This window comes from Myotis nattereri (genome assembly GCF_964212035.1).
Source record: "Myotis nattereri genome assembly, chromosome: 8".
Taxonomy (NCBI): domain Eukaryota; kingdom Metazoa; phylum Chordata; class Mammalia; order Chiroptera; family Vespertilionidae; genus Myotis; species Myotis nattereri.
In genome coordinates, this window is record NC_138083.1 from 67596264 (window position 1) to 67603463 (window position 7200).

The window sequence follows — 7200 nt, forward strand, 5'->3', positions numbered from 1 at the left end:
GCAACCCACAGACACCTATCATTGCCCCATTTCATAGACAGGACACTGAGACCCAGAACGCTCACGGGAAGGTGCCCAAGGTCACACTGCTGGCAGGAAGCGAATGCAAACCAGCTCTGGATCCGGACTCTGTGCGTTAGCCGTCACGCTCTAATGCAGCCACGAGTAGGTTCAGTCTCGGAAAATAGCAAAGCTGCGTTTCCTTTCCACCACCTGCTGCAGCGGGTCTCCTTCCCGCAGGGACTCAGCAAGGCTGCCTGGGCCCTGGGGGCTGAGCTGGGGCCCTGGAGTGCGGCCCCTGCAGGGAGGACCTGGGCCCCGCCTGCCGTCCCCCTGTAGGTTGAGTCTTGCTCTGTCCCAGTCAATTTTAATGGACTCTCAGGGCAGGGGTGGGTGCACAGGTGACCTCTAATGAGCCATTGATTTTACAGCGGACGCCTGCTCCGGCCCCAGCGCATTTCCTCCTAATGGAAGGAAAATAAACGTGAGAACCCGCTGCCCTGGCCCAGGGCCATCCTGGGGCGTCTCACTCTCTCACTCCTGCTATTTCTCCTTCTGAGGCCAGAGATGGCCTTTTCAGGGGACAGCACAGGGCGAGAGCGGCTCTTGGTCCGTTCCCAGCTCTAACTCGCCCGGCCTCCCAGGCCCCCATTTGCTCAGGGGTCTGGGCCATTTCCATACACGACGGAGCCGTCACTTGGTTGTTCAAGCCCGAGAGCCCTCCTTATAGCCCCTGGAGTCCCCTAGTGTGGCTTTTCTGCTTTGACCCCAAGACCGGCCCACCTCCACCCACCTTCCCTGCCCCCACTTCTCCAGAGGCACTGTCACCTCTCCCTGCATCACTGCAGACGCCTCCCCTCTGGCCTCCAGCCTCCACCACGGGGCCTTTAGAATCCACTGTTCCCATAGCAGTGCGATGACACGTTCAACACGTAAATCAGATCTTGTCACCTCTGCTCACAGCCCCCATGTGTCCCCACCTAACACAGGATAAAATGCCAAAGCCTGGCCTGGGCCTCCCTCCTTGCCTTTGCCCTCCATGTCCCTTTCCCCGCCTCCCCCTGCTCTGAGACCCACAAGGCTGTTGGGTGGTTAGCACTACAGAGCTCTCTTGCCTGTGGCTTTGAGTCGGGTCCAGCCTGCGGGGAGCCCCAGCAGGATCAGCAGGGGGGAGAGCGGTGTTGGGCTGGTGGTTCACTGGACTTCCTCCTCCAAGGCTGGCTGTGCCCTGGTCTCCTTTCTGTTCCTCACCATAGGAAGATCTTTCTGCCCCAGGACCTTTGCACTTCTGCTCCCTCTGTGTGGAATGCTCCTTCCCTGATTCTTCCCACACTGGCTCCTTCCATCTTCCAGTAAGTAGTGCAGCCAGGGACAGAGACAAAGCCTGAGGGAGAGAAGGGCAGGTTTGGGCAAGGGCTTCCCTTCAGTCCTGTGGTCCTGGGGGAAGAATGGACCTCATGGCAGATTCGAGTTGGTGTCTGGAGCCCAGTGCTTGGAGCCATGACAAGGGTCTGAACTGGAGACAGATGTTTGGACAAATTTGCATCCTTCAATGTCACCATCTCAGGGATACCCGCCACCACCCTCCTGTCTATGGGGTGTGCCCCTGCTCCCCCACTAATCTTTAAAACATTGCCCAGTTAGTTTCTCTCAATACCCTTATGCCATCATAAAATTAACCTTATTGGTTGCTAGTTTTTCTCTGTCTCATCTGTCATTTAACCACTGACTCTTAGAGTCTAACACAATCCCAGGCCATGGTAGATGTTTGATAAATATTGCCTGAACAAAAAAATAATTGATGAATAATATAGCGTGCACAGACACATGCATTCATGCTCACACCCACATCCATGTTCACACACACACATTCATGCCCACATCCATGTGTACACATGCACACATGCACACACACACATGCACATACACATTTCCTGACCGCGGGAATCTTTTGTTAAATCACAGCACACAGGTCCCTGGGTGGAGCTTTCGATGGAGCCCACCACGGAGCCAGTGCCCACCCTGCCCCCGCTGACACCTGCTGAGTTAGAACCAGACGGTGAGGGAGGCTCTCCCTCCTCTGCACAGAGACTGTCCGCTCTCTGTGGGTTTAGGCTTTGTCCTTCTCATTCCTCTTCTCCAACAGTGTCTGGGAGGGTTTATGGAGAAATAACAGAACGACACCTGAGCTTGGGGACATCAACCAGGCATCTTCAGAGGATGGTAATGGTCACGTGGATGATGTCACATGGTTCCCTCACCCCCCCGCCCCCAGCTCCTGTCTCCTGAGGCGGCATCTGCCCTTCAAGGCCCAGCCCAGTCCTGCTTCTTTCCCCGAAGTCTCTGTGCTTCATGGTTCCCAGGTCTCCTGTTCCTGAGGCAGCCCTGCCTGCCACTCACTGGGGGTCATTTCACAGAATTGTCCTCCCTCCTCCCCAGGCCCTGCCCTTGGATGCCCCCCCCCACTCCCCCACCCTCGCCCTCGCCCCCTCTATGGTGGTCAGAACACTGCTCACATCCCTAAGGACCCAAGTTGGGGTTGTTTCCCAACCAAGGGCTCAGCATCAAACACGGCACAGATAGGGCCAGGTTATGTCACATTTCACCGTAAAGTAAGCTATAGCGTTAAAGCTCTGTAAATATTTAAAAGTAATGAAATTGCACTCCAAGTCTTATAGAGATGGCTATAAATCGACAGTCCATGTTAATTATATGTGAGTCCTCCAATGTAATAAAACGTACACATCATACATTATAAATGTACCTCTCCAGGCCCATAAATTTGATGTAAAACTAACATATGAGCTATAACAGGCACTAAACATTTCATTAACACTAGCTTTGCTTGTCTTCTTAGAATTTAGGATGTCTATTTTGGAATAATTTGGGTGGCCCAAGACTGTGATAAAAAGCTGATGTGGGAAGGTATGTGAGTTTAGCAAGCAGGGGGATATAACACTCTGCTGTTGACCTTGGAATGTGGATTTAAAAAAATCGCCTGCAGCTCCTCTCCTTGTCTTCCTGTGGACTCCGCCTGGGAGATGGAGGTGCGGAACGAATACGGACTCAGTGCCGTGTTCTCTCATTTAATTGTAACATCTGTCTATGAAGCCACTTGTTCACGGAGAAACATGGAGATTGCCACTCACTGTAGAGCATTGTAGTTTTGTATCAAACAAGTCTTTTTGATTGTAAAAGCCCAATTCAAGCTCACATAAGCCAAAAGGAGAAGTTATTTGCCCAGCAAAGGGCAAGGCCAGGGGTTTAGGAAGAGCTGGCTCTGGGAACTCAAATGTTACTATAAAGGATTTGCCTCCATTTCTCATCCCTGATTTCTCAATGTTCTCCCATCACATCAGCAACCCCAGTGGAAAGATACTGTCTGCTTTGTGAGAGTCTCAGAAACATCGCAGACTGACTCTCACTGGATGAAAGTGAGGACCACTCATTCTGGCGGAGGATTGGCTGCTTAGATTGGCCTGTTAGGTCGAATGCTCACCCTCGAGAAGGGTGTGGGAGTCATTCTCTACTGGAAACACATGGACCAAGTGTGCGAGCCATCCATTCGGTTCCAGCAACAGAAACGGCATCTGGCTAACAGGCAAAATGGGAATTTCCTGGAAGCAGCTGATCAGAGAAGGCTGAGAAATAGACTTAGGAGCGTTCCAGAACAACCCTGCAGCAGAAATTGCTTACGTGGGTGACCTTGAGACTAACACACAATGGAATGAGCCCAGTAAATGTTGGTTGAATGAATGAATAATTAATGCAAAGGAGGGGGCCTAGAAACTGCTCAAGACCACAGATATCCATTATATGCTTTCTTCCCAAGTACTTTCCCCACCACTTATTCTGGACTCTTGCAGGTTCCAACTCTGGTAATGATCTCGAACTTCCTGATGCCTGTGACTTGATTGGCTTCCAAGATCCCAATGTCAGGATTTTCCCCCTTCTCTCACCATCTTTTCTGTCTCCTTCTTCCTGGCCCTTAATGTCACATGTCCCCGGATCCTGTCTCCCACCCTTCTCTCCCCACCTGCTCTCTTGGGCAGCTCCTCTTTGCTCACAGCTTCAATGTCATCTTATCTCTGGTCCCACCATCTCTCTCAAATTCTACTCTTAGGTTTCCCAGATCTGAGACTCAGCTTCTATTTATTAGGCACCTACTGTATGCTGAACCCTTGGCTAAGCACATACAATGTCTCATTTAATCCCCATGACGACTCAGAGAAGATGTCAATTTTTATGCCCATTTTTTAACAGATGGAGGACATGAGGCTCAGAGAGGTCAAGAGCCTGGCCCAAAGTTGCTCTGCCAAGTGGTCCCAGATCCAGGATTCAACTCCAAAGCCTGTAATCACAGGCCTGCTTTAATACTTCTAACAAAGTCAGCCAAGACTTACGTCTTCACCCATCTTCTCTAACATGACCAACCCATTCTTTGAGATGCCAGGATCAAAATTTGGGAGCCTTTCTAAATGCCTCCTTCTGTCCACTGTGTCCAAGCAAACATGTAGTCTTATTGCCAATCTCTGTGGGTTCGTTCTTTCTAAAAAAATTAAGAGTTATTTAATAACTGTGTTCATCTAAAGATGAATATATTACACCATGGCTTATATTTAGTTGTTTTCTTCATGATTTTCAAAGAAAATAAAATATTTCTGTCCCTCACCGTAGGAAGATCTTTCTGCCCCAGGGCCTTTGCACTTCCGCTCCCTCTGTGTGGAATGTTCCTTCCCTGATTCTTCCCACACTGGCTTCTTCCATCTTCCAGTAAGTAGTGCAGCCAGGGACCGAGAGAAAGCCTGAGGGAGAGAAGGGCAGGTTTGGACAAGAGCTTCCCTTCAGTCACGTAATCCTAAAAGTATTGTGAGCCCTGGGCACTATGTCGAATTGAAAAGTCACACTGTCTCATTCATCTCTGCACTGGCCTCTGACAGTAGCTGACCTCTCACCTGCAGCCCCCTTGCTGTTCTTCAAAGACACCAGGCACATTCCAGCCCTGGGGCCTTTGCACTTGTTAATCCCTTTGCACTCTTCTCCCAGATCCTCACATGTCTCCCTCCCTCCCCTCTCTCAGGTCTTTGTTCAAGTACCTCTTTCTCTGTGAAGCCCACCCTGACCACCTGGCTTCTAATGATAGCCTCTACCCGTCCTTCTTTATTTATCTCACACCAAATGTCACCATTTGACAATATGGGGTCTTTCCTTAAAATCCCGTTTGCTATTTTGTACCCGCCTCCCATTAGAATGTAGCTCCATGAGACAGGGCTTGTGTCTGTCTTGTTTATTGTTGTAACCCCAGGGCCTAGAATTGGCTGGTGCACAAGAGATGTTGAACAGATGTTTTATGGATTGAATTTACGCAAGGGGATAAATAGCATTCGCTTGGGTGGGGTGAGGGGAGTCACGTTCGAGCTGAGACATGAGAGTTAAGAAAGAACCAACAGGAAAAGATGTGAAAAACAGTAAGGGCCAGGGACCTGGAGCAGGAATGAGCTCAGCAAGTTGGAGGAGCAGCAAGGAGGTCAGTGAGGCTGCAGCAGAGTGAGCCAGAGATGAGTCTGAGAGGAGGCCAGACCATGCAGGGCCTTGGAGGCTGTGATGAGCAATGGGGAACCATTGAAGGTTTCAGAGCAGAATGTGACATGATTTGATTTACATTTTCAAACCCACTTTGATTGCAGTATGTGTTGAATGAACGGGGTGGGGGGAGATGCCAAGAGACCAGGGGGAGGCAGTTGTAATTACCTAGGAGGCCATGATGGATGATGGGGCTTAGCCCATGGAGGCAGTGGCATGGAAAACACATGGGTGGACTGGAGACAAGGCAGGCTCAGCATTCCAGCCTGGCTGAGCTGAAATTTGGGGAGACTGAGGTATGGCTTTGCCTGGACATTCTCTTGCTTCCTGGACATGTTTCCCTAGAGACCTCTGGGAAGGAGAGGGTATGACATGCGATTCTAGTAGTACCCACCCAAATCCCCACTTCCGCCTAGAGCGGTGGTCCTCAACCTTGGCTGCACATTAGAATCACCTGGGAATCTTTTTAAAATCCTGATTTCTGGGCCTCATCCTCTGGAAATTCTGTTTCTTTGTTATGGGGTGGGGCCACAACATTAGTAACAGAGAAACAGAATTTCCGGAGGATGAGGCCCAGAAATCAGGATTTTAAAAAGATTCCCAGGTGATTCTAGTGTGCAGCCAAGGTTGAGAACTACTGTCCTAGAGGCTCCAGGGGGTCTTAGTCCTGGGATTGTCTGCTGGGCTCCATGGATCCAAGGTCAGTCTTCAATGTGAGTTTGCACAAAGCACATGCTTGTTTCTGTTAATTGATATAAATGACTCATCTTTTGCTGCCACTCATCATCGCTGTGCACTTTCATATTAATTGGGTTGGAGGAGGAAAGCTAAGTACTTCAATGTGCCATCTCTCCAGATGACAAGATGGGAAAGGAGAAAATCACTAGGTTCAAGGACGGGAGCTTGAGAGCTGAAATCCCTGTGGGGACAGTGATGGACACACAGAGACAGATATCATGGATGTCCGTTGTGGTTCCTTGTCCCAGAGTAGGAGAGCGAGTCTGAGAGGTGGGAGGTGCCTTGGCAGAGGTCACGGAGCTCAGCCAGCCAGAGAAGGGTTTTCAGCCCAGGGCTTCACATGCAGATCCTGAGGGCCTGACATCGCCAGTCCTTTCTATCCATAACACCGTGAAGTTCCCAGGAGGCACTGGGTCGTGGGTGGAACCCTCTCTGGAATTGAACCCCTTGTCTCAAGAGGGCAGCCTCATAGGTGCACCCTGAAAAGCAACCTGTGAAATATGGGCACTCCAGGAAGCCTTCTCTCTACCCCTGCATTCCCCAGGGGCTGCTGACCCCCTCCCCCCCCTGCATTTCCCAGTGCTCCATCCCCCAGCTTGGAAAACACAAATGAGCAGCATCTCATGCAGACCCATCCATCAGGCTGCTTTCTTCCTCCCCACTGAGAGGACCTGCTGTGACACAGCGGGAGGAGGAGGAGAGCTGCAGGGCCTGAGGAGTATGCGGAGGAGGGAGGGGGGAGAGAGGATAGGAAGGAGGCTGCCAGGAGGACATTGGCTTCCCTCAGAGCTCTGTGAGGGCCCTGAGATCCACCTCATCACACCCGAGTGCAAATCACACCTCCTCCCCAAATGTGGGTGCTCGTGCACACACATCCCC